Source organism: Podarcis cretensis (genome assembly GCF_951804945.1).
Source record: "Podarcis cretensis genome assembly, chromosome: 8".
In the NCBI taxonomy this organism is placed as follows: Eukaryota; Metazoa; Chordata; class Lepidosauria; order Squamata; family Lacertidae; genus Podarcis; species Podarcis cretensis.
In genome coordinates, this window is record NC_137177.1 from 93,517,947 (window position 1) to 93,543,120 (window position 25,174).

The following is a 25,174-nucleotide window of genomic DNA, read 5'->3' on the forward strand; positions in this document are numbered from 1 at the left end:
TTGCTTCCTCTTTATAGAGTTCTGTTGAATTAGGAAACCTCGCATCACGGCTTTGCTTGCGTCCCAAATTATTCTTTTCTCCACATCTGTTTTCCTGTTAATCTCAAAATAATCTTTTAATGTTTTAAGGGCCTTCTCGTGAATCTCTTCATCCTTAAATAGGGTGTCATTCATTCTCCATCTAAAGGATCCAGTTGTTGTTAGTTTCATCTCCATCTTCACCGCATTATGGTCGGAGCAAGTTTTTGGGCATATTTCTACTTTTTTTGTTCTTGACGCCAGACTGCTAGAAATCCAAATTTGGTCTATTCTTGTCCATGTCATTTTTGCCTCGGAGAAGAAAGTTCCCTCTCTCTCTAGAGGATTCCTTGTTCTCCAAATATCAATCAAGTCCATAGTTTCAGTCATTTCAAAAAAGATCTTTGGTAGTCTCCCTTCTTTTGAGATCACTTGTCTCTGTGCCTTATCCATGTTTGTTGAGACAACTCCATTCATATCCCCCATCATTACGATTTTATAGTCTATGAAATCAACTAGTGTCTCATGCAACTTCTTAAAGAATTCGGCCTTCCCCTCATTTGGGGCATATACTCCAACAATCAGGATTTTTTCTCCTTGAATTTGTATTTCAATTGCCAGGTATCTTCCTTGTTCATCTTTAAATATCAATTTTGGGGCCAATTTTTCCTTTGCATGGATCACCACACCTCTTTTCTTCACTTTGTCTGATGAAATAAATTCTTGACCAAGTCTCTTGTTTGTCAATAATTTCCTGTGTATCCTGGCAATATGGGTTTCTTGCAAACATATTATATCTAATTGTTCTCTCTTCAAGATGTGAAAAACTTGTCGTCTTTTTCGAGGAAGGTTCAAGCCGTTACAGTTCCAACTAAGAAGTTGCAGAGACATTTTGTGTTTAAGTAGCTGTTCCTCCAACTGCTCCAAGCTTCTGTTCTTCCTCCGATGGTGGTGGTAAAAGTCCAAATGATAGATTTGCTATATCAGGTGGTTCTTTCTCCTCTGCAGTTCCTTTCTGCAAATCCTCCAGGTATCTCTCCAGAAATTGTTCTTTGTCCTGAATTGTTTTTATTTTGATCTTTCTTCCTTTAAAGTTAAAGGATAGTCCTTGTGGGAACTCCCATCTGAATGGTATGGTATTTTTCTTCAACAGGTCTGCTAGGCTCTTATAGTAGGTCCTCACCTCTAAAATATATTTGGGGATGTCCTTAAAAATCTGTATTTGACAGTTTTGGATCACCAGTGCCTTTTGGTAATGCAAGTTCAGTATTTTATCTCTTTCTTCTTTTGATCTCAGTGTAATTAGACAATCCCTTGGTTTCTTGTCCTGCCTCCTGCCCAGCCGAAAGGCTGTTGTTATCTCAAATTCTTCATCTTCCGCCCATTCCTCATGCCAAAAGGCTGCAAAGTTCTCTGTAAGGAATTCCACAAGATTTTCCCCTTCCCCTTCAGGAACCAATCTAAGTTTTAAATTCCTCTTTCCTCTGAAGTTCCAATAAGGAGAGGGCTGCATCATGCTCATTGACTTTCTTAATAATAGGCCCAAACTTTTCCCTTGTCTCCTCAGCCGTGGTTTTTGCACTTTCTGCAATCTTTCGTGTTTCAGCGCTCTCCTGGATTAATCTATTTATAGAATCTGTGTTAGACTTTACACTAGCTGTATTAGCATCTAGTCTTGTTGTCAATTCTGTTAATTTTTTGGAGTTCTCTGTCGATAGCTTTGTCAATGCTTCCAGAGATTGATTTATTTTAAGGAGTGCCTGTGTCATAGGATCCATAGAAGCTGCTGTTTTTTCCTGTGCAGCTGGTACAGTTCCTGATATGGAGCCCCTTTTCTTGTGAGATTGTTTTGCTTTAAGCCTTGTTACTATCTCTTCTGTAGGGCCACTCATATCCTCAAGGTCGTTTTCACAGAGTTAGTTTCCAAGTGGAAAATCCCACTGTTACTTCTCCTAATGCAACAGTTTCACTTAAGACCCTCTAGAGGGAGCATTCAATTGTATCCAAATGGCAGGGAAAAGAGAAAGAAGCAGGAAAGTATAACAGTAGCCATTAAACTCCAATGTCCAAACCACAAAGTCTCTGTCTTCTATGCAGCCAAAATGCAACAGGGTAAAATCTAAGTTCCAGTAACTTTGTTACAAACAAGCCCCCACTTTAAAGAGTTTGACAGTTTGACAGTTTGACAGTTCATATCCCGGTGTCTTGTTTGGGCAGCCCGTCCTGGGGGGGGGTTTGACAGTGGAGGGTCTTATTTTCCCAGTAATTTTCCAGCAGGTTAAGAATGTCTCAATCCCTTCCCCCCTTCTCCTGCCTGTCGGGGGGGAAATTTAGTCCGATGTCAGTTTGACAGCTTAAAAAAAAAGAAAAGTTCCCTTCAAATGCAGCTTGATTTTTCGTTGCTTTGTTTCTCCTGCAGCTCCGGGGAGGCAGACTTCCTTAATTTATGCCTTTCCCGTTTTCAGCCAAATTTCTTATTTTAATGTCCCGTCAATTTCCGATCTTACTCACGGGTGTTGTAGTCAATTTCCAGTTACAGGAAGGAATCGGCGCTCTCCGTTAATGGCGACGCGGCTTCACTCCGCTAGCTGGGTGACGACTCTCAGCACCGCGCTTACCCCGATGCCGCTCAGAAGCCTTTAAAAAGGCTCCTTCACAGTGCCGGGGGGCGCAAAAGGTGCCCACCGAATCTCCTTTGTTCACAGGCTCCGCGCCTGTGATTTTAGGGGTCCCCCGCTTGCCGTAGCGGGTAAGACCCGAACTAGCGAAGCAGTCCTGCCTCGGAGCTTGAGGCTCGGACCGCCATTAAGTGCTGGCGCCGACCGGAAGTCCCATTTTGTGTCATTTTGGTGCTTAAGGTAGAAATGGCAAACCCTCCCGCAGGACACAATCTACTTGCAAAACAGGAAGTGAAGAACATAGGCAGCTGTCTTATACTGAATCAGACCATTGAGCCATCTACCTCACTGTTGTCTACACCGACAGGGGATCTGTCCCAGCTCTACCTGGAGATCCCAGGGATTGAACCTGGAACATTTTGAATGCAAAGTAAATGCTTTCCCCACAGAGCAAGTCAATACCATGGAGAGCTCTCCGTGTACAATTTGCTTCAACAAGGGTTGGCAGTAAGCTGAGGTCTTTTGCGTTTCTGTCTCAAGTCTACATCTCCTAAGCTCTGATCCTTTTTGAAGAATGAAGATCTCTTCAAGGGCTAACCTTCTGGCCTATAGACAGGCACTTTTCCTGCACTCTGTACTCTCCCATCTGGTGTACCCTCTGCACCTTTGTCTACTGTACAGTAATGTCTGTACTCACTAGCAGTGGCTCTGACAGAAGTCAGGGAGGTGCCAGGGATTGCACCGTTCCCATGGGATGTAAGAAGGCATCAATTTCTGTTCTGACCCATGTTCATCACATTCAGTGCTATTTTAATTACACCACAGTTTAGCTTCCTACAAAAACAATGTTCGTCTCTCTGTTTACTGTGGTTGAATTGTACATAATTAATTTTGCTATTATTAGTCATAGTGGAAAGTAGTAGCTACTGTGGAAAGCTTGGCCACAGCAGCTCATGCACTGGTTACTTCAAGATTTGATTACTGCAATGCACTCAGTGTGGGGCTTCCATTGTGCTTGCTTTGGAAACTGCAGTTGGTGCGCAAAGCTGCAGCCTGACTGCTGACAAGAGTGAGACCCTTCAGCATATAACATCTTTGCTCAGAGTTCTGCAGTGGTTGCCGATTTGCTACCTGACCTAGTTCAAGGTGTTACTATTAGTATATAAGGCCCTTAACAGCTTGGGACCAGATTACCTGTGGGATCACATTACTCCATATATACCTGATCAACCGCTTCCATCTGTGGAACTGGCAGTGTTACGGGTGACATATTTGTAAGGAATCTGTATTTTAGTGTGGCAGCACCTACACTTTGGGACTCCCTCCCTTCCCTTCCCCCTTCCATGCTGAAAACATTGTTCTTTAGGTGAGCCTATCCAGCTACGCTCGACCACAGCAAACTATGGCAAATTCTTAAAGAAATGGGAGTGCCTGATCACCTCATCTGTCTCCTGAGGAATCTCTATGTGGGACAAGAAGCTACAGTTAGAACTGGATATGGAACAACTGACTGGTTCAAAATTGGGAAAGTACAACAAAGCTGTATTTTGTCTCCCTGCTTATTTAACTTATATGCACAATTCATCATGCGAAAGACTGGGCTGGATGAATCCCTAGCCAGAATTAAGGTTGCTGGAAGAAATATCAACAACCTCAGATATGCAGATGACACAACCTTGATGGCAGAAAGTGAGGAGGAATTAAAGAACCTTTTATTGAGGGTGAAAGAGGAGAGCGCAAAATATGGTCTGAAGCTCAACATCAAAAAAACTAAGATCATGGCCACTGGTCCCATCACCTCCTGTCAAATAGAAGGGGAATAAATGGAGGCAGTGAGAGATTTTACTTTCTTGGGCTCCATGATCAGTGCAGATGGTGACAGCAGCCACAAAATTAAGAGACGCCTGCTTCTTGGGAGGAAAGCAATGACAAACCTAGACAGCATCTTAAAAAGTAGAGACATCACCTTGCCATCAAAGGTCCGTATAGTAAAAGCTATGGTTTTCCCAGTAGTGATGTATGGAAGTGAGAGCTGGACCATAAAGAAGGCTGATCGCCGAAGAATTGATGCTTTTGAATTCTGGTGCTGGAGGAGACTCTTGAGAGTCCCATGGACTGCAAGAAGATCAAACCTCTCCATTCTGAAGGAAATCAGCCCTGAGTGCTCACTGGAAGGACAGGTCGTGAAGCTGAGGCGCCAATATTTTGGCCACCTTATGAGAAGAGAAGACTCCCTGGAAAAGACCCTGATGTTGGGAAAGATGGAGGGCAGAAGGAGAAGGGGACGACAGAGGACGAGATGGTTGGACAGTGTTCTCGAAGCTACAAACATGAGTCTGACCAAACTGCGGGAGGCAGTGGAAGACAGGAGTGCCTGGCGTGCTCTGGTCCATGGGGTCACGAAGAGTCAGACACGACTAAATGACTAAACAACAACAACACCCAGCTACGCAGAATGCAGACATGTGTTTTAACCTGTTTGTAGCTTATAATTGATTTTAATTATTTGGGAATGTTTAAATAGTTATTTTCTATTGCTTTTACTGATAATTTTCTTGTTTTATTCTTTTTGTAAACCACTTTGAGGGTTTTGCAATCAAGCAGCATATAAATTTTATGAAATAAATAGGGTATTCCACGCCATCCAGTAAAAAGGAAACACAATGCAAATGGGGAAAGGGGATCATGATAAAGTATATATCATTTGCAGACTGAAAACAAGAAGAATGAGGATGGATTGTATTCAGTGGATTGATTTATGTTCTGGGCATGCAATAAATAAGCAACCATCCTTATCTACCCCTGAGCTACCTTCCCAAGACATTGCACCCCATGTGTTCTGTCTGCCCCCTATCCTGCTCCTCCTCCTGTGGCACTCAAAATATGTTTCTCATTCTTCTACCCTTTAATGGTGCCCCAAACCTGTGGCTTGGCATTTGTCTGTCCAAATAAGCCCTGAATATGAACTATGAAATTCATGCAATTCTCAGAAAGCCTCCAAGAAAGTCAGGAGATCTGTTGTTTCATTAATTTTGTTGTTAGTGAGATTTACTGCTCACTCTGTTCCCAGTAGTTCAAAGCAGCACTTATAAGAACAGAAATTCCATTCAGAAATGCCAGTGTACAGAATTCACTCCCCCAAGAGGCAGGATTAGACAAATTCACGAAGGAGGAAAAGATTATTAGCGCCTACTAAACTACCTTCCATTCTTAAGGAAATCAGCCCTGAGTGCTCACTGGAAGGACAGATCCTGAAGCTGAGGCTCCAATACTTTGGCCACCTCATGAGAAGAGAAGACTCCCTGGAAAAGACCCTGATGTTGGGAAAGATGGAGGGCACAAGGAGAAGGGGACGACAGAGGACGAGATGGCTGGACAGTGTTCTCGAAGCTACCAGCATGAGTTTGACCAAACAGCGGGAGGCAGTGGAAGACAGGAGTGCCTGGCATGCTCTGGTCCATGGGGTCACGAAGAGTTGGACACGACTAAATGACTAAACAAAAACAAACTACCTTCTGCCTTCACAGTTGGAGGCAGTAATGCTTCTGAGTTTCAGTTTCTGGGAATCATAAATAGGGAGAGTTGCTCTTGCACTCAGGTCCTTCCCATTGAAGCATCTGGTTGGCCACTGTGAGAACATGATGCTGAACTAGATGGGACATTGGCCTATTCCATTTGGGCTGCTTTTTCCTCTTTCCTCTCTCAACAAGCGTTCTAAAGTAGAGATTTGCATACCTATTGGTATCTGTTTTGAATTTGAAATAATTTTTATATATGCAATTGCTCTGGTTATCTGGTTATCTCCCGCTTGGACTCTATTTTTGAAGGCGACTCGGAAACTACAACTAATCCAGAATGTGACCGCTAGACCTCCAAGAACAAGGCACATTTTTCTGCATTTACTGATGCAGAAACAAGACTAAACTTATGTGCACATGTGAAACTGACATGGACTGTACCTTGGCTGATTCATTCATACCTGAAAGGGAGTGTAGTGCAGTCTTTTCAGTGCTGGCCTGGGAAACCTGGTACTATACTCTCTATTGGTTTTAAATTGTGACATTGATTTGTTGTAACTCACCACCAGGATCTTATGATGACAGATGTGTTAGAAATCCAATCCACCAGTGAATGAAGGAATGACTCAAAGGAGTACAAGCATGTCCCTATTTTCAGGTAAAATGCTGGACTCATCCTTCTGGAGACCTTAGCCTTATGTATCCCTCCAGCCCATTTTGCCAGTTCCCTGCCTATAGCTTTCCTCTTTATTCAGTTTTCCTGCCTGTGCCTTGGCTATCCCCTTTCTTGGAGATTGCACATGACTGAGAGTGTTCTTGATGGAATGCACTAAATGCACAAATTGTCATCTCATCTGTCCTCCCTGTTGAACGACGTGGCCCAGGGAGAGAGAGAAAAATAGTGGAAGTGAACAGCCGGCTTCGCAAATGGTGTAAACAGGAACGGTTTGGATTCTTAGATCACGGACTGCAGTTTCTTGAAGATGGACTTCTGGCAAGCGATGGGCTGCATCTCACAATGGTTGGGAGGAATATTTTTGCCAAAAATCTCAGAAACCTCATCAGGAGGGCTTTAAACTGACTAATGTGGGGGAGGGAGACAATGCTCCTGAAGGTAGGAGTCTATCAATTGATGAAGATGATCATCCAAATGTCATAGACCAAATGGAGCAAACAGCACGCAGACCTAGTGGTGGGAGGAAAAAATCCTTAAATAAGAGACACGGGGGAATGATTAATGGACTTCAATGTCTGTACACTAATGCGCAAAGCATGGGAAATAAACAAGATGAGCTTGAGCTCTTGGTACAGCAGGGACCTCATTGTGGGAGTTTACTATAGATCCCCAAGCCAAACGGAGGACATAGATGATGCCTTCCTGGAATAGATGGCCAAGTATGCAAAAGGAAGGGAGATAGTAGTAATGGGGGACTTCAATTACCCAGATATTTGTTGGATGTCAAACTCAGCCAAGAGCATAAGGTCAAACAGATTCCTCACTGGCCTTGCAGACAACTTCGTTGTCCAGAAAGTGGGAGAAGCAACAAGAGGAACAGCCATTTTAGATCTGGTCCTAACCAATGTTGATGACCTGGTTAGTGGGGTAGAAGTGGAAGGATCATTAGGCGCGAGTGATCATGCTCTTCTGAAGTTTACTATATAGCGGAAAGGAGCAGCCAAGCATACTAGGACTCAATTTCTTGACTTTAAGAAAGCCGACTTCATAAAACTTAGGGAAGTGCTGGGTGAGATCCCATGGACAGTAATACTAAAAGGAAAGGGAGTTCATGATGGCTGGGAGTTTGTTAAGAGGGAGATAGTAAAAGCACAACTTCAGGCAATACCAATGAGACGGAAACATGGAAGGTGCCTAAAGAAGCCAGGGTGGCTATCTAAAGAACTTTTAACTGAGTTAAGATTAAAAAAGGATGTGTACAAAAAATGGAAAAGGGGGGAAACCACCAAAGAGGAATTCAAACAAATAGCCAGCACGTGTAGACACAAAGGTAGAAAAGCTAAAGCACAGAATGAACTCAGGCTTGCTAGAGAGGTTAAAAGCAACAAAAAAGGCTTTTATGGGTATGTTCGTAGCAAAAGGAAGAACAAAGAAACAGTGGGGTCACTCAGAGGAGAAGATGGTGAAATGCAAACAGGGGACACAGAAAGGGCTGAACTCCTCAATGCCTTCTTTGCCTCAGTCTTCTCCGATAAAGAAAACAATGCCCGACCTGAAGAATTTGGAGCAAATGATTCAGCAGAGGAAACACAGCCCAGAATAACTAAGGAGATAGTACAAGAATACTTGGCTAGTTTAGATGTATTCAAGTCTCCAGGGCCAGATGAACTGCATCCAAGAGTATTAAAAGAACTGGCAGATGTGATCTCAGAACCACTGGCAGTCATCTTTGAGAATTCCTGGAGAACAGGCGAAGTCCCGGCAGACTGGAGGAGGGCAAATGTTTGTTTTTTTTCATCATTCTTTTTATTAATTGATTCCATAAAAGAAAGTGAAAACTAACACATGTATAGAAAAGTCAGAATACAGAAAATAAAGAAAAAGAAGAATTACAGAAAAAAGTAAATAAGAAATACATAAACTTATGATTTACCCATTGACATTATTACATATCCATCCCTTTCAAGACTTCCTTCAGCTTGTCCATAAATCATTCGAAGCAGTAATCAAATTCACACGTTTCTCTGCTTATATTGTCGTTGAACCTATCTCTGTCTCCTATTTACTTTAAACAATAACTCATAGTCTTTCACAGTGCGTCTCTGAATCCCTTTAGCGTTGTTTGTCCCTCACTAATACATTCCAGATAATCCACGTACTTTCCCCAATCCTTGATGAACACTTGGTCTCTTACATACCTAATTTTTCCTGTTAATTTATCCAGCTCTGCATAGTCCAACAGCTTAGATCTCCACTCCTCCACCGTTGGTATTTCCTGCTGTTTCCACTTTTGGGCTAGTACCACCCTTGCTGCTGCCACTGCATAGTATACTATTCTACGGTCTTCTTTTTTAATCTCTTGCCCTAATATCCCTAGCAGGAAAATTTCTGATTTCTTTCTGAACGTATATTTTAAAATCTTCTTTAATTCAATGTATATTTTCTCCCAGAACTGTTTCACTCTTCCACACTCCCACCACATGTGGTAGAAGGAGCCCTCCTCGTCTTTACACTTCCAACACTTCTTATCCGTCTTATACATTTTTGATAATTTTATCGGTGTTAGATACCACCTATAAAACATCTTCATGACATTTTCCTTTATCGTTATACACGCTGTAAAATTTAGCCCCTCCTTCCAAAGCTCTTCCCAGTCTTCAAATTGTATGCTATGACCTACATCCCTTGCCCAGCGGATCATCACTGCTTTGACTTCCTCATCGCCTAAGTTCCAGTCTAGCAGCATCCTATACATCTTAGATATAATTTTCACTTCATTATTTATTATCTCCGTTTGGAATTTGGAATCTTTTTCTGCATAGCCTCTTTCTTTAATATCTTTACTGCACATCTGATTTACCTGGATATGATGTAGCCAGTCATAGACATACTCCTTTACTTGTTCATACGGCTTTATCTTCCATTTCCCATCAACCTTGGTTAGCAACTGGCTATATGTTGCCCAGTTGCTTCTCATATTAATAGCCTTTATACTCATTACTACAAGAGGTGATAGCCAATGTGGTGTTTTCGGCTCTAACAGATTTTTGTGTTTTTCCCATACTTCAATTAACGGGCCTCTAAAAATATGATTTTCAAATCCCTTATGTACTTTCCTTTTGTTCTTCCATAAATAGGCATGCCAGCCGAACCTATTGTCGAAGCCCTCCAAATCGAGTAGCTCCGTGTTCACCAACTTTACCCAGTCCTTTATCCAGCAAAGGCATGAAGCCTCGTAGTACAGCTTCAAATCTGGCAGGGCAAAGCCCCCCCCCCCTTTCCTTTATGTCTGTCAATAATTTGAACTGAATTCTAGGTTTTTTGCCCTGCCATATGTATCTTGAGAGTATTCTTTGCCAGTCTCTAAAGATTCGGCTCCCCTTAATTATAGGGATGGTTTGGAATAAGAACATGAGTCTTGGTAAGACATTCATCTTAATTGTGTTAATCCTTCCCCAGAATGACAGTTTCAGCCCTCCCCATTTTTCCAGATCTTTCCTTATGTCCTTCCACATCGGCTCGTAATTGTTTTTGAATAAGTCTATATTTTTAGATGTTAACCAAATACCAAGGTATTTGACTTTTTTGACTATCTCTATCTGTGAATGCTGTTGGATGATTTCTATTGTTTTTGGATCCACATTTTTAGCTATCATTTTTGTTTTTGTCTTGTTTAACTTAAAGCCTGCTATTTCTCCAAATTCTTCTATTTCCTTTAATATTTCTTCTATTGCCGTTATTGGTTCTTCTGTCATTATTACTACATCATCAGCAAAAGCTTTAGTCTTGTACACGTTCTGTCCTAGTGTTACTCCATTTATTTTCCCATTTTGCCTTATTGAATTCAAGAGTACTTCTAAAACTATTATAAATAGTAGCGGGGAGAGTGGGCAACCCTGTCTTGTACCCTTCTGTATCCTTATCTCTTCTGTCACTATGCTATTTATAATCAATTTAGCCTTCTGTTCTGTATATATTGCTTTTACCCCGTTAAAGAAATCATTGCCCACATCCATGTATTCTAGATTTTTCAGCATAAAGTCCCAAATCACATTATCGAATGCCTTCTCGGCATCCACAAACATCATAATGACTTGTTTGTCAATCCTAACAGATAAATATTCTAACATGTTAATTATGCTTCTTGTATTGTTTCTCATCTGCCGCCCTGGCAGGAATCCCGTCTGATCCTTATGAATAATTTCTGATAACAACTTTTTCAACCTTCTTGCTAGGATTCCTGCAAATATTTTGTAGTCTGTATTTAGCATTGAAATTGGTCTATAATTTTTGACTTGAGGGGTCTGCATCTTGTTTGGGGATTAACGCAATATATGCTTCTTTCCATGTCCCAGGGATTTCTCCTTTCTTTAAGATGTTATTCATAGTCTCCTTCAGTGGTCCCACTAAGATAGATTTCATCTCTTTATAGTAACCAGCGGTAAATCCGTCAGGACCTGGTGCTTTGCCCCTCTTTAAATCTTTGATTATTTCTTCTATCTCCTCATTTCCAATTGGTGTATTCAGTCTTTGCTTATCCTCTGCCGGGATTTTCTGCACCTTTTTATCCTTCAGAAATCTTTCTATTCTCCTTAAACCAACTCTCTCTTTATCCTTATACAGACTTCTATAGTAGTTGACAAACTCACTCCTGATTTCTTTGGGATCTGTTCTTTCTCTCCCCCCCCACTATTATTTTGTTTATTGTACCTTGTTCCTTCCTTTTTTTGATTTGCCAGGCAAGCCATTTGCCTGGTTTGTTTGAAAATTCAAAAATTTTTTGTCTCAGTTTTTTGATGTTCCACTCCACCTCTCTATTTATTATAGTAGCAAACTGAGTTTGTAACATTTTTATTCTTTCTTTTGCCTTCTGGCAGTTAGGTTTTTGGGATAGTTTTTGCTCGTTTACCATTATCTGTTTTAGAATTTCCTCTTTATTTTTTTCTCTATTCCTATTTTTAATTGCGTTCTGTTGGATAAAGTATCCTCTTATTACCGCCTTACTTGCGTCCCATACTACATTGATCTTTGTTCCTTTGTCACAGTTGTCCGCAAAGTAATCTGACAGTTTTTTCCTTGCATTTTCGACAATTTTCTGGTCATCTAAAAGATAGTCTTTGAGTCTCCATCTGAAAGATCTTGTCTCTAAACTTTCCAATTCTAGCTCTATCGGACTGTGATCCGAAATTACTTTCGGTCTTATTTCTATTAATTTAGTTCTTGGACATAATTCACTAGAAAGCCATATCTGATCTATACGTGACATCGATTGGTTAGGTTCGGAATGGTAAGTAAATTGTTTGTCCAATGGATGTCTGAGGCGCCAGATGTCCGTCAGGTTGCAGTTTTCTACCATTGAAAAGAAGGATTTTGGTAATTTTCCTTCTTTGTTTACTCCATCCCTAAGTCTATCCATTTCTAGCGAGACGACGCCATTCATGTCGCCCATTAGAATTATTTTTTGATCCATATATTCCCATAGCTTCTCTTCTAGTTTTTTAAAGAATTCAGTTTTACTACCATTTGGGGCATACACCCCCACTACCACCAGTTTTTCTCCTTGCCAGTTAATGCTAACCCCTATCACCCTCCCTTCTTCATCCTTAAATAGTGTTTTAGCTTCCATCTTGTTTTTAATATACAGTACCACACCTCTTTTCTTTTCTTTATCTGAGGATTCAAATTCGTTTCCCAGTTTTTTATTAATTAGCACTTTTTTATGCCTTCTGGCTACATGCGTCTCCTGAAGACAAATAATGTCCAGATTTTTCTTTTTCAGATATTGCTCAATTTTATTTCTCCGTTTTTTATCGTTCATCCCATTGATATTCCAATTCCAAATTTTTAGTCCCATAATGCTAAGCTTTCACTTAGCTTTTCTTTACGTTATCCTTTCCTTTATAAGTGACCTGAGTCCTCTTTTTCCTCCTCTACCTCTTCTTCTGATCCGCTCCCCCCCTCCCTCCTCCTCCCCTACTCCTGATACTCCTGGTAGTCCTCCCTCTACACCTCCGGTTCCGTTTGCTTCCGTTCTCAACTCCTTATATTTCCTAAGGAACTTCCCGGTTTCTTCCTGGTTTAATAACCTGTGTCTCTTACCTCTATACATAAATGAGACCCCTTCCGGGAATTCCCATCTAAACTCTATCTTATTTTTCTTCAATGCCTGCACCAGAGATTTATAAGAGTCTCTTCGTTTAAGTAATCTGATTGGGACATCTTTAAAGATAATTATATAATTCCTGTCTATATTCAACCTCTTTTCTCTATTCCTCTGGAGAATCCTATTTCTCATTTCTTTGTCCTTAAATGTAATCAGACATTTAAGTCCCATAATGCTAAGCTTTCACTTAGCTTTTCTTTACGTTATCCTTTCCTTTATAAGTGACCTGTAAGTTTTCTTACTCTTGTTGTGTTAACGCGCATTCTAAATGCGTTCTGTATGTTTTTGGCCATTTCCTCCGGTGGTATACCCAGCCATTCCGCAAGCTCCATTATCAATTTCTCTTTAATATTTTCATTTTGTGTCTCTGGCACAGCTCTAAACCTCAGATTAATCTCCCTCTGTCTCAGTTCATTCATGGCTATAATATCCTTCATCTCCTCCTGTGCCTTATTTAAATCCATCACTTCTGCTTTAATCCTTTCCTTATCCCTTTTGATATCTTTTAGTTCCAACTTTGTCTTCTTTAATCCTTCCTCTGTGAGCTGCGTTCTCCTAAATATTTCTTTCATTTGGCCCTTAAGTTCGTTAACAGTTTCGTCTATTTTTTTATCCATTTTCCCAATCCTATTATCCACATGCTCTAGTTTATGCTCTAAATTAGCTTGGCTCTGTTTGATCTCCGCAAACATCTTCAAAATATCTGACTTAAAATCTCCCTCTTGTTTGGAACCCCTCCTATCTCCAGAGGTCCCACCATTTGTCGCTTTCTTCCCAGTGAGTGACATTTTATACACTTATAACCCCCCCAATCCCAGGTAGTATCTTTCCCACCGTATTTATATCCAATACCTTCCTTTGTGTCCCCCGCTTTATCCCCGCTTAATATTACTATTCGAAGTTGCCAATCTTTTATGTAAATATGTTTCCAAAAAGTCAAAATATAGAGTCAGTATAAGGTTCTTGCTACAAAGTTGTCCTCTCAATGCGGGATTCTTCAGTGCCAGGGGTTCTTCCTGCCTTCAATCAGGCTAATCCTTATTACTGGGTAGACCTGTGGGGGGGCTTGATAAGAAGGGAAGTAAAACAAAATAACACGTAGAGACAGAGAAGGGAAAGGAGGAGAACAGGGGGGGGGAAGTCGGTCGAAGATCACACAGACTCCATCTTATCGCTAGAGGTCGCCAGGTCTCTACAAACTAGCATTCTAGAAATGTGCCGACATCTTATTTCCCCAATTACTCAGCATTTCCTAATAGTTAGCAGTCCTCAAGTTTTCAAATCCCAGTCTCAAACCAAGGGAGGAAAGGTAGAGATCATATGCATATGAGTCACCATGTAAATATACATATAATTAATCGCTTTTTCACCATCCGTATGCACAACAAATTCCTAATGGTGGCGGAGCTCTCTCTTCCGCGTTTATCTCTTGTATTCTGACGCCAAAATAGAGAAAACGCCCCTTCTCCTCTTCTCGCCCTCCTGTTCACCAAGAACGCCGAGTCCCGCTACCTTGTCTCTGGCTCCTTCCTCTTCCCCTCCTTTCCTTCCACGTATTTTATGTTTAAATATCTGGTGGGGGGAAGACACTTAAGAAGAAACAACGTAACCGCTAAGGCGACTCACTTTCACTTTCTCTCGCACTGGTGCCACGCCGCATTTAAGTTGATTTTGGCTATCGGCTGAACTCTGTTTACCTCTATTTGTTGCTCCGATACGTCCTTGCTCTTCTTTTGTTCTTTTAACCACAAAAATCCAAATATTTTGCGTTCGGAGTCCTTTAAACTGAGAGCGCACCGCTCTCCCTGCAAGCTCAGGGCTTCGCTATCTGAAGGTAAGTAATGGCTTCCCTCGACCCGCTGAGCCTCGCCGCCGCACTCTTCACCCCTTCCGAGGCTACCTGGCAGCCGGTTTGGTCGCTCTCTGGTCTCGCCGGGAACCGGTCCTTCTGAACACCCTTCAGAAGGGTTAGAGGGGGGGGGTCTCCGCGCCCTGGAGTTGCCCCTATCCTTCAAAATAGCTTGAGTTCTCCCTCCCGGTGAGAACCCTGCTTGCGCTGGGATCGCGGTGCACCGGAAGTCCCGACGCTCTGGAGGAGGGCAAATGTTGTCCTTATTTTCAAAAAGGTGAAAAGAGAGGACCCAAATAATTATCGCCCAGTCAGTCTGACATCAATACCAGGGAAGATTCTGGAGCAAATCATTAAGCAAACAGTCTGTGAGGTTAAGGGGTGATATGATAGCCATGTTCAAATATATAAAAAGATGTCACATAGAGGAGGGAGAAAGGTTGTTTTCTGCTGCTCCAGAGAAGCAGACACGGAGCAATGATTCCAAACTACAAGAAAAAAGATTCCACCTAAACATTAGGAAGAACTTCCTGACAGTAAGAGCTGTTCGACAGTGGAATTTGCTGCCAAGGAGTGTGGTGGAGTCTCCTTCTTTGGAGGTCTTTAAGCAGAGGCTTGACAACCATATGTCAGGAGTGCTCTAATGGTGTTTCCTGCTTGGCAGGGGGTTGGACTCGATGGCCCTTGTGGTCTCTTCCAACTCTATGATTCTATGATTCTATGAATACAGAGAATAAAATCCATTTGTAAAAGGTATGTAATACCTGTGCCTAGGGCTGGGTGGATCTGTCCATTTCAGTTTCCCAGTTTCTCATTTTTTTGACCTGAAGTTTAGCCCTCCACATTTCCACATCAGTTTGTGCATTTATTTAGTTTTTAATTTTAAAAATTAAATTCATAAAATTAAATTAAATTTTAAATTTTAAATTCATAAAAATTTGCAAGCATTATAGTGCAAATGTCTCCTGCTATACACATTTTTGCATGCAATTTTGCCTAAAATACATTTCTTTGAAAAGCAGTTCCCCTAATATAAAGCATGTTGTATGTTATTTTGACTAATATATGCATATTTATGGACGCGTTACCCCAGTAAAGCATTTTTCTATGCTTTATTTTGCAGGGGAACTGCATTGCAAAATTTGGAGAAGAGTGAATTTTGAAGGATTTCAGTTTGGTGTTTTGGTTAGTGCATTGTTCTGGAAAGTGTGAATAAGGTAGGTTCACCTTTAAATGTGAATTGAATAGAATTTCTCCCCCACTTGTACCTGAGACTATACCCTTGAAAGCTACATAGCTTGGAAAAATATCATAGACAAATCCTCAGAACAAGGCTCCTACTTCCACATGTGGTGGTTCTGCTCCATATCTGTAGCTTTTGGGATTGAATCTTTGCTTGTTTTTCTAAAATAGCAAACAAAGTCACCCCAAAAGTAGCCCCTTCAGCTCTTCTTTCTATTTTCACTAGCCCTAAACGCCTCCATAAATATCTCAATAAATCCCTCTTGGTTGCAGCCACATCAACAATATCTGGAGACTGGAAAACATCCCTGGGAGTTTTGATTGCACATTGGTATAAGCGTGTTCAGCATCTCGCTCACATGGAAATGTTAAAACATGCTATGAGGAAAGTGAGGGGCCAAACTACATTAATTTGACACTGTATAGCCTTCGTCCCTAACTTTCATAAATACTATTTTTTGAGTGTTAACAACCTCAAACTACCCACCCTGGGTTTTTGAGGGGCTAAGGAGATAGCTTTACTTAGTGCTTATCTAATCATCATCAACAGCAACAACTTAGAATGATTAGGAACATAACAGAGTAAATCCTATTGAACTCGGTGGGACTTACTTCTGAGGAAAAATGCTTAGGATTGCAGTGTAAGGCTGCCCAGGCTTGACCCAGTTACCTGGGAGTAAGCTCCATTGAATACTTCTGAGAAGACAGTGTAAGGCTCCATTTACAATAAAGGAATCAATGGCTGGCTGTTAAGCATTATAATTAAATAATTTAAAGTGGTTACATTTTCCTTCAACATTATAGGAAGGACTTCGTATGCCTGCTTCACAGTTTCCTTCCTTTGGTGCAGGTATTTTATTTTCTGTAATGGACTCTGTTTTTGCACCCACACCCACCACTTTTAATTGTTCTTCAAGACGTGGAGGGGAGGAAAAAGGAAAACCGGGACATTCTGGGATCAAATCAGAAACTGGGATGGCTTCTGTAATTCTGGGACTGTCCCTGGAAAATTGGGACACTTGGAGGGCATGTGGAACTGTAGTGAAGAAGATCTAAAGCGAGGGTCTGCTCTAAATTTGGAGGGGGAGCATGGAAGAAAATATACTATGTGGCAAGTCCAGCTTCCTGAGATTTACAGCTTCTGTTTTTTAGAAGTAACTTTCTTCTAATGGCTGTGAAGAATAAGGATAGGAAAGAAATACAATTCAGTACACATTTAAGGGCAAATTGACCTAATTCACACTTTCCAGAACAATACATGAAGCAAAACAGGGCTGTTCATTGAAATGTGCATTTCTGTGAATTTTGTGATGCATGTCACCAGCCAGGTATTGAGTCCAAAAATTACTGGAGTAAAGTGTGCATAGAAATGCACATATTAGTGAAAATGAGAAGCAAGAATGCATTATCTTAGGAAACAAAGTTGTGGAAAATTGCTCACTGATTTGGAAATGTGGAAAACTCAAGTGGGAAATGAGAAAGTCAGGGAAAATGATTCCTGCAGAGGCAGGTGACACTTGCTGAGATCTCTGAAGCCTGAGGGGCAGCTCAAGGAGGTTTTGCTGTTGCCGGTTGTCAGAAACAGGCAGTTCAGTGTCTCTTATAATAATCCCTTGTCCCTCTGCATGGTCAGAAGAAATGGTATAAATTTATACAAAAAAGCAAACACCCCCAATAAATTATGCAAAACTTGCTCGATTTGCATAAAATATGCAGGTTGCAGAAATCAGCTGGGCACCAATGCGATTTGCTACGAGAATATACTATTGAGGAGCTGACATGATTACCATTTCTCAAAGGGGCTCGCAGGGCACGTGACCTGCTTCCATTCCAACCTCGGAGAACTTCCTTTGTTTCCCTTGACACCAGTCGGCACATCGCAAGATCCAAAGCTTGTCTACAGAACACATAATTAGCCTTCCCCAAAGCTCTTGATAACAACAGCAGCTAAACGGAGAGGGAGGCTGCACTAAAGCCGAGATGGGCCAGCACAGGATCAACCAACCAATCGGAGCCCTGGAGGTGGGGCTTGAGATCCGGCAAATAATTACTAAATGCATTTCCAGCCCAGTTGGTCTGGGCTGCTGAAAGATCTGGCTGCAGAGTGAGAGGGGAAGCAGGAATCTAAGCACCGGTGTTTTGTGGAACGCTGCTGTAGCATCAACCCTGGACTGCCTCCCGCTGCCTCCTTCCTGTCTTCCTTGGTAAAAGGTACTGCCACCTGGGTGGATCATATGGTCTGGGTCTGTGATGCTTTAGCAGCCAGAGAAAAGTTTTTATTAGGAAAATTTCTGCCGCTTGTGTGGAAAAGGAACATGGTCTACTAGCTTCTCTTCTTTGCCTGAAAAACAGCAGCAGCAGTATGGTACCTCTGTATTGCTTCCCCCTTCCTAACTTTAAGATGGGGGTAATGCGGGGCAGGGGTATGTGTAGGACTGGCAGTGTAGGTGCCTGTAAAAACAGCAGCAACTACTAGTCTGAGCATTTTTAATGCTGTGTGTGAGTGAGCAGCAGCAGCAAGGTCCAAAGCGTTGCCAAGTCTGATCATCCGTGTTGTGCCATGAGAGGTAAATGTATTTAGACCTGGCATGTGTGTGAGTGTTTTTTTAAAGTATGCAATCCTCCAATGTGTGCTAATGCAGAAGTAAATCCCACTGTGTTCAGTGGTGCTTACTCCTGAGTAAATATGGGCACCATTTGAATTCAGAACTTTAGAGGGGGCCTCGTGTGAGCTGTCAAACTTGGGCTGGTCCGTCCCCAAGATCCTGGCTTGTCCACGTGAAGTTTGTTTAGTACATTGCAGATGTCTGCAGACAGGCAGCCATGCAACGGTGCTCTCTGGTTTGCAAGCCAAAAAATGTTGACATTCAGGGACCATTCAAGGGCTGCTGGAAAGCCACTCTTGCAAGGAAGTGAGGGCATCCTGCACTTAGAACAGTTAAAACAACAGGAGGAGGAATTTGGGAAAGCTTTTTTTGTCACAATGCTTCTAAACCAGGTGTGGGGAACCTGTGGGGCCTCCCAGATGTTGCTGGACTCCAGCTCCCACCATCCTTCACTCTTCATCCTTGGCCACGCTGGCTTCTGAGGCTTCTGGGAGTTGTAGCACAGCAGCATCAAGAGGACCCCAAGTGCAAAGTGTTATCCCCTTCTGGGATAGCAAATGTTGCTTGAGCATGCCTGTCCTGCACTTAACCTGTGATCCTCTGGAGCCCCCACCCCAAGCCACCTTGAAGTGGCCCACAGAGGGCTGGGTATAGAGAGCTCCTGGCATTTTGCTTCTGCAGTTGTGCAGTTGAGCCCATGCTGTCAGCCTGGATATAGGCAGGAGCTCAGAGCACACCTCAGCAGGGTGCCTATGGTGGGTATGCATGCTGTCTTTTTTTAACTGGGCTTGCTCCTGTGTCTTTAAGAGCCCTGACCCACAGAAATTTAATAGGTAAATATTTGCTCAGCACCTCTCCCCATCCTAGGAAAAGCGTCACCAGCCAAATATATTTAAGGTTACTTATTTAAAGAAAAGTCAGGTGAGGATGATTACTGCTATTACTATTATTCAAAGGGTATCCACTCTCACTCTCTGAATTGCCAACCCTCAGTAATATGAAACCTCAGTTTAAGGAACTTGGGGCTGGGGGGAAAAGGACAAAAACCAAAAGACTGGAGAAGAGGTTTCACACATGCAGCTTCATATAATGACCATGAGCCTCACACTGTTTCAGCGCATGTGTGGACATTTCCAATGTGGGGTAAAAAGCACCAGTTCTCATTAGAAAGTATGTTCTAGCCAGGATAGATTTTGCTTTTGAATTGCAATTGTGGGCCATTTAGGGCAATGGCTTTCTTATGCCTCATGCGTGAATACAGCCTGGCAGGGCAAAAACAGATTGGGCAATATTATAGCAGCTGTGTTTTCATAGGTGGAATGGGCTGGATTTGAACTTGGGTCCTTTTACCTAATAAAACCAGCTTTCAACATGTGTCTGAGGCAAACAGAACATTAAATCTGAACCCAAGCCAAGCCCACAGCCATGTGTGTGGGGCTGAGCATCTGAACGTGCCTTACATTGACTTAGAACGCTGGTCTGCATTTCTATCCCAGCATTATCATCTGCTCTGAAATCCAGCAGCTTACGATCTTGAGCAAAGTTCCTTCCCTGTTGCCTGATATCAAGGGAAGATGCTGGTGATTGAACCTGGGACATTTGGTGTGCTAGGCAAATGCTTTGCTTCTGAGCTATGGCCTGTCCATTTGTGGTCCCAGGCTGATGGGTTAGTGAGGTTTCTGGTTCACCTCCCCATATTGGCTTGCTTATCCATATAGGAATGGAGAGCAGCACTGCCTGAGTATGCTTGCTCAGATTGATCTGGTGTGTCCCATATACTCTTGGGCTGGAGAATGAGGAGTCTTCTTTAAGAGTGGTCTGGGGGAGGCAATGTTTGCTGCAGCATGCTCATTTTTATATTGTCAGCTGCAAGCCCAGTTCCAATGGGTGAGGCAGGTTTTTGAAGCACTACCAAAACCTGTTGAACCTATTTGCTCAGCAACCACAGGAGGATGAGGGAGCACACCATTGCCAATGATGCCTCTGCATGCAGGTTCTCTGGGAAGACCCCTCCTCCTCCCCTCACACAAGCAATAATCTGTGCACAGACTCAGGCTTTCCCTAAGAAAGGGCTTTCCACTTTGTCAGGTGCAGGAATGACATTGATGTTTCCAACCTGAACTGATCCATACACTGAAGATGCACCTCTTCATCCTGGCACCAGAGATCTTTATATTTTAGGACCCGTCACCTTATTTTAATTGCATTAGCTTTGCACTGATTTTAATATTGTGTGTTTTAAATTTCTGAAGCCCACCCTGGGACCTCTTGGGTGAAGGGCAGATCAGAAACTGAAATGCTAATACTACCAATAATCAGCACCATCAATCAACAAGCCTTAACAAAGAATAACAGCAATTGGCTGCTTGCTGCCCTGACCCCCCCCCCTCGCGTGTGTGTATTCTTGCACAAATGTGTTCATATATGCCTCAACACCCCCCGCAGGCCAGAGAGAAAGGCAGAGAGAGTCGGAGAGTGCAGGGCGATCTTCTCGCCCCCAGCGATTCCTCCCCCACCCCACCCCACCCCAATCTTTGACTGTATCAGTGGCTCCATTGGATGGGCAAAAGCAGAGCATTTGACGAAGCATAAGAGAGTTGCGGGTTTCTGAAGGCAGTGGACGGATTCCTCCTTGAGAGTCTGTGTTTGCTTTCCGGAGACTCTGCAGGATTTGTTCGGCTGCCAACTGGGAAAGGCTTTTGATTTGAGACAGAATATTAGGAGAGATGCTTTGAAAGAGGGTTGCAGACAAATGACTCATCTGCTGTAGGAAGAGAACAACAGGAGGATGGGGGGCGGAGCTTGAGAAAGGATCAAAGGGTATCTCTCACTTTCCTGGGTGGGGGTGATGGGGAGAATACCTGTCTGTAGCTGAAGAGTGAGCTGCAGCAGGAACTGTGGCAGCACAGAGATCACACCTGCTCACCTGCCGAGAGGGTTGCTGCAGCACAGGCATGGGGGAGTTTCACCCGGATCACTTTTTAAATTGCTCTTGTGTGAGGGGTCTGAGTTGGCAGGTAGTTTTGGGGAGAGCCCTGGTGGGCCATAGAAGTTCTGATCCACCCCCAAAAAGGAGTGCTAAGCAAGTCCCCTTGCCTCAGATGCCACTCCCTCTGCACTTGTCGCCTCTGGCATATTGTTTGGTGGGGGCAGGGAATGCAGGCAGTGCTCTCAGTAGGATGGCCCAGAAGCAGCAAATGAGGACGAGGCTTATGTACCTTTAATCACAGAATCACAGAGTTGGAAGGGTACCCAAATGGTCATCTAGTCCAATCCCCAAAGTAGTTGTGTAGCTGAGGGAACTTCAGGAGGTGTTGCCTACCACACAGCTCAGTAGAAGAAGTAGACAAGCCGTTTTCCTGCATCTGGCTCAGCCTCGCTCTCAGAGCCGCCAGTTGATGATCCATTTTGCTTCTGGGTTGCCTCTCTGAAGCTATCAAGGAGATATCCATAAGATGATTAAAAGCTATAAAAATATTATTCTAATGTTTTAAAAAAGTAAAGGGCCACTTTGGCTGGCGAGGTGCAAAGGAGGACAGGGCAAATTGTGCAGCAATAAAACCACTAGCACATTTGCAAAGCTATGCATTGTCCAGTATGGTTTCAAATTGGATGGGAGACCCATGTTGAGATTCCTGCATTGCAAGGGGTTGCTCTAGATGGTCCTCGGGATCCCTTCAAACTCCACAACTCTCTGATGTCTCTGTGGGGTATAAATGAAACTTCCCAGGAGTCACTGGGGGAAGCCATAATGTGCTTTCAATGTATGGTGTGTAGGAAGTTGATGAGAGGTGTGGCAAGAGGCCTGTCTGTCCTCTCCGCATTTGGCCACCTTAAACCTGCTCCAAGGCCAGCTGCGGCAGCCCTGGTGGATTTCAGTGGAAGAAATCAAGTCAAATGCACACTCTGAGCCTCTGCATGTCTACTCAGAAGTTATCAGAGGCTTCCTTGCAGGTGGATGCGCATAGCACTGCAAGCCTTATGCTGCTGAATGTGGGGCACATTGGCAATGTGGGGTCTTGGTGCAACCCTGGAGGATTCTCTCGGGGGGAAACAAGAAGACGACAATTCTAGCAGGTCTCATAAAATTCCCCAAGATAATTTTGCACCTCTCTAAATCTTACCCCTTGAAGACAGTCTGGAGTCTTGCTGCGATGATGTTGTACGATACTTTTTGCTCGGCGCAGTGATTCTCCTCCTCTGCAGGTCTGTGCAGAATTACCTTATCTGCTAGAGGATGTTTAGTGATTCTAAAAACAAGAGCTGTACTAATTCACAGAAGGAAAACATGTAGGTGTGTGTGTTTTTTTTAAAAAAAGTTTGCCCAAAACATTGACTTTCTGTTCTTTCCTTTTTAGATTATAACACTGTTGAGTAATTAATCTTTATACATAGTCAGTGGAAACAGTGACACAATGAATAAACTTTTAAAATAAAATACAATAAATTATTTTTCTATTATACCTTTGGATGTTTCCCACCTTTCTTGTGTGTGTATGGGGGGGGGGAAGATATTTTAACAAGAAGAAAACCTCCTGTACAACCTCCTGGGAAAGTGGTGCAAAAGGTGGGAGCAAAGTCTGGTGGCTGAATCTGTTGTAGGTGTTCCATGCTGCAGCTCTGGAAGTGTGGCGTTGTCAGAGAGCAGTGTGCAGCAGAGCATGTGAAGGTCAGAAGGATGGCGAGTGCGCTAAAAAGTCTAGAAACAAGTGCTGTGCATTTCTGCCTTGATTTTGTGCCTCGATTTCTCAGATGTTTTCTGCCTCTGCGAAAGAGACTTCTATTCCCCACCCCCCACCCCCGCTTCCTTCACAGCACACTTGGTGATTTCATTATCATTTCTGTGACTGAGCCCTTGCCCTTGTGAGGTGGTCAAGTGTTGCACCTGTGTTTTTATTTTCAGTTAGCATTTTTCCAGCTGCCTACACTTCCTGGTTCAAAAAAGCCTCCTGGGAGGCTCTTCCCCTGGGCTCTGATTGAAGTGTGAGCACCTGGGAAGACAGCAGAGTACAGATCACAGGTGAGATGAGCTGTGGACCAAGAGAAAGGCCACTCACAAAAATTCAAAAGTAAGGTGAGCTCAACTATAACTCTGTACCTTACCCATGAGAATCTCACTGAAATTTTCCCTCTCTGGTCATAATTTTCAAATACAATTTGCTTTCTTATTAATTGATGAGCAGGGGCCTGTAGGAGAAAATTTTGGCACAGCAATAGTAGAGACAGCCAACATTCCTGGGGCAAATCCTTCTTGTTGCATGTTTCAGGATTTATTGGTGTGAACCATCATGGATGTTGCTCTAGAGACTCACTTTGCCATGTTTGACCCAAGAGTTCCAGTTGGTGCTTGCTCAGTAGGTTTTTGAGGAGGTTATCAGGTATTGGGGGAAAGCCAGATGAAGATTAAATGGGGAGTGTATATGAACATAAGATCCTAAATCACACCAGTCTCTCTCCACCTTCAGAATGCTCTGTTTGGGGGCTGTCTATGTATCTTCTCAGTTTTTCTTGTATTTGTTTATCTCCTTTCCAACTGGTGAGTTAGGTTGGGTTAGGCTGAGAGACTGTGCCAGGTCCAAGGTCTGTCAGCTGATCTTTGTAGCTGAGAGGGGGATTTGAACCCAGGTCTCCCAGGCTCTAGTCCAGCACTCTGACCACTACACCATACTAGCTGTGTCCTGCGAAGACCTCACTGAAGGGCAATGACTTTATTAAAGGTAAAGGTAAAGGGACCCCTGACCATTAGGTCCAGTCGTGACCAACTCTGGGGTTGCGGCGCTCATCTCGCTTTACTGGCTGAGGGAGCGGCGTACAGCTTCCGGGTCATGTGGCCAGCATGACCAAGCCACTTCTGGTGAAACAGAGCAGCGCATGGAAACGCCGTTTACCTTCCCACCGGAGCGGCACCTATTTATCTACTTGCACTTTGACGTGCTGTCAAACTGCTAGGTTGGCAGGAGCAGGGACCAAGCGATGGGAGCTCACCCTGTTGCAGGGATTCGAACCGCCGACCTTCTGATCGGAAAGTCATAGGCTTTGTGATTTAACCCACAGCACCCCCCGCATCCCAAATGACTTTATTAGGCCAGCCAAAATGTCACAAAATTTTAAGCAACTTTTGCGTTTTCCAAAACTCTTCACCAGACTGGTTGGTGAGTAAAGGGGCACGGAAGGGGACAAGAAAGTGGGCCTGTCAATTTAGAGAAGGGTGGGTACCCCTCCCCCCCACTGCCAAATTCAGAGAATTGGTTGTTAGGTGTTTTTTCATCTCTGAATCCCTAGTGTAACCTGGAACTTGCATAAACATCTAGGAGTGCCTAATCTATAAAGTCTGCTACCTCCTTTACCCTCTTAGAAACATTGGAAGTTGCCTCAGACTGAGAGAGGCCATTGGTCCACCTCTGTAGCTCAGTCGTGCGTACAATGACTAGCTGTGGCCCTCCAGGATTTCAGGGTGTGTGTGTGGGGGGGGGGTGCTATCCCA

The 25,174-nt window shown here is 43.1% G+C and overlaps 1 protein-coding gene across 3 annotated transcripts in view; it reads left to right on the forward strand.

The window, feature by feature from the left end:
- The first annotated feature begins 17,871 nt into the window (after positions 1 to 17,871).
- Positions 17,872 to 25,174, forward strand: part of ZMAT4 (zinc finger matrin-type 4) — a 284,724-nt gene continuing 277,421 nt past the window's right edge. Inside the window, exon 1 of one of the 3 annotated variants that reach the window (XM_079989030.1) lies at positions 17,872 to 18,295. The gene's annotated coding sequence lies outside the window, so the exon portion shown is untranslated. The remainder of the gene's footprint in view (positions 18,296 to 25,174) is intronic. The other 2 variants (XM_079989032.1, XM_079989031.1) reach the window with 2 other exon arrangements.